The 3004-nt window shown below is 39.3% G+C and overlaps 1 long non-coding RNA gene across 1 annotated transcript; it reads right to left on the reverse strand.

Annotated features, from left to right (window-relative positions):
* Positions 1–1898: 1898 nt before the first annotated feature.
* Positions 1899–2780, reverse strand: LOC128295163 (uncharacterized). The gene is made up of 2 exons (XR_008285489.1): positions 2704–2780; positions 1899–2205 (listed from the first exon to the last, which is right to left on the reverse strand). It is a non-coding gene; the product is annotated as an uncharacterized LOC128295163 (long non-coding RNA).
* Between the last annotated feature and the right edge of the window lie 224 nt (positions 2781–3004).

A 3004-nucleotide genomic window follows, 5' to 3' on the forward strand; every position in this document is an offset into this window, starting at 1 on the left:
TTCTCTAGGGCGTGTGTCTGTTCAAGAGTCGGAGGCCAGTGTGATTCCACCAACTTTGGGTAGCGATAACGCAGAGATTGGTACTGAGGCATTGACTCGGGTAGTGTGGTAAGTACTAGAGAAAGTGTTTGAGGCTAGGATAAAGGAGACTAGTGAAATGTTTCAAAGTAGGTGTGTGGATTGTGGGAAGAAAAGGAATCGTAGTCCTTTGAGGTTGGAGTCTCAGTTTGCGAAGCCTGTTAGAACGCATTTGAGTGGCAATAGTGGTTTTTCAGAGGGTGCTAGTGGTGGTGTGAGCAGTCCATCTTGTGAGCATTGTAAGAAGCGCCATCTAGGCAATTACTGGAAATAAAGGTGGGAGCATGTCTTCAATGCGGGTCCACAGAGCATCGGATCAAGGAGTGTCCTCGATGATTTTGAAATAGGTATGATTATGAATGTTTCGGTGTTTAAATTAGAGTATTGGAATTGTGTGTGATAGGATAAGTGTGCATCTGCTTCTGTGGTTAAGTGTTCTGGGTGTCTAAATGAAGTCTTAGGTTTGATTTGGTTTTGCTCAGGCTAGAGTGCGCAGTGGGAGCGTGAGGGTGCAGCTGGTGATATATCACTGTTCTGTTAGTTGGAAATTTAGGGGACAAAATTTTTTCAAGGAGGGGTGGGTTGTAACACCCCGAATTTTGGGGCTAGAAGTTCTGAGTTTTAGTGGCTAGGGTCTGAGTGTGATGTGTGCTATTGTGGTTAGCTGCGTGATTAAATGACAAAATGGGCGTGCTAATCTGGTGGTTTAGTGGGTCTTAGTATCTCTGGGATGCGTGTTGTGTGTGTGCTTTGGAAGAATTTTTTTCGTCTTGTGTTGTTTTGTTAAATATTTTAACTAAATTGTTTAGTTTTAGTTATTTATTGATTTTAATTTATTTTATTATTTTCTTGTTTTTGGTTACACGTTCTCCTCTCCCTCTGCCTCCCTTGGCTTTTCTTTTTGCTCATTTCTTTTCTGCTAAATCTGTTTTTGTTTGCGGTATTTGAAGAGTTTTGTTTCCTGGTCTTCGAGTCGTCATTCAAACTTTTTCAATCACGAAACAGGTGTGGGATTTGAATCTTGACTATTTTTTTCTTTATTCTTTCAAATTATTGTTTCGACATTCTCGAATGTTCTCTTAACTGTGGGTTGGGTATTGGTTGTTGAATTTGTATAGGGAAAATTACATATTTTGTAACACCCCGAACCCGAGACCGTCGCCGGAGTCGAACGCAAGGTGTTAACAGACTTCAACCCACTTATTGACAATTTTCAGACAAGCTGCCAATCTGAGTACTAGTTGCTCCAAAATTCATAACTTGAGTTTTACAACTCGAAAATCAGTTCCGTAAATTTTTCCTGAAACTAGACTCATATGTCCATCTACATATTTTTTTCTAGAATTTTTGGTCGAGCCAATTAGTACAGTTTATTAGTTAAAGTCTCGCCTGTTGTAGGGATCGACTACACTGACCTTTGTGCGTTACGAATTGGATATCTCCCTGTACAGGGCTTCAATACTGATGCCGTTTGTTTCTATAGAAACTAGACTCAGAGAGGAATCTACACATATATGGAATGACTCCTAATTATCTCTGGTTAATTTACAATGATTTTCCAAAGTTGGAACAGGGGATCCAGAAACCGTTCTGGCCCTATTTCACAAGAACTTTAAAATCTGTTAACTTATAACTCATATGACCATTTCGTTTCTTCCATATGAAAGTAGATTCATCAAGGTACACTTACATAATTTATTTGCTATTTAATACCATTCCTACTATTTTTAGTGATTTTTCACATCCACGTCACTGCTGCTGTCAGCATCTGCCTTTAGTAGGCTTTACCTATTTCATACTTTCCATGATTCAATTGGCCCTTTTTACATACATAGCACAAAGCGTGATCATGATTAACCATTCCAATGGCTAATCGTTTCAAAATAATTCCATACCTCATAAGGGTCAACATACAAAGGATTATAGTTCTATGCTAAAAACGTATATAAGCCATTTTCGCATGGCTATCCAAGTTTACACAAACCGGAAGGTACATGACCTTCAACAAAGGATGGTCCTATACATGCCATTTCAAAGTTCAACCAAAATTTGTACCAAAATGGGGCTTCGATAGTGTGGATGACTTCGACTTCTTTGATCCCGAATCCGATAGCTAACGAGCGAAACCTCATTGCTGGAATTTTCACAAGTGTATAAGCTGAAATTTTCACAGCAAGATTGCTCACTTCCGAATCACATACTTTCGGGATTTAACCGGATATAGCGACTCACGATTGCCTTGGTCATAACCCGGATTTGGTGACTTGCACAAAGGCCTTGGTCTTAGCCGGATATATCAACTCGCATACGAATGCCTTCGGTCTTAGCCCGGATATATCAACTCGCACGAATGCCTTGGTCTTAGCCCGATATATCAACTCGCATACGAATGCCTTGGTCTTAGCCGGATATATCAACTCGCACGAATGCCTTGGTCTTAGCCGGATATATTTCCAATGTTCACTTACACATATATCAATATTCAAGACACGTCCATAGTTCATTTTCGTTACTAAATCTCTAACACAAAATATTTATCAACCTTTACTATTTCGCTCAATGGCCACACAAACAAGGAGCATAATTTTGATATAATTCAAGTAGGGTCATCACTCGAAGACTTACCTCGGATGTTGTCGAGCGATTTCGACGGCTATTCAACTACTTTTTCCTTCCCTTTATCGGATTTAGCTCCCTTTGCTCTTGAGCTAATTCACACAAATTTAACTTATTAAAATCTCATCATGATAGCTTATGGCGAATATGACAAGGAGTGTAAATGGTCATATGGCCATCCTTTAGCTCAAATACACAATGGTCATGCACATTTTACATCACAACAAGCAATTCAATACATTCAAACATCAACGTGAAGTTCAAAGTACTTGGCCCTTATATACATTAGGCATCAAAGTTGCATATGTAC

Source organism: Gossypium arboreum, chromosome 7, assembly GCF_025698485.1.
Source record: "Gossypium arboreum isolate Shixiya-1 chromosome 7, ASM2569848v2, whole genome shotgun sequence".
Classification (NCBI taxonomy): domain Eukaryota; kingdom Viridiplantae; phylum Streptophyta; class Magnoliopsida; order Malvales; family Malvaceae; genus Gossypium; species Gossypium arboreum.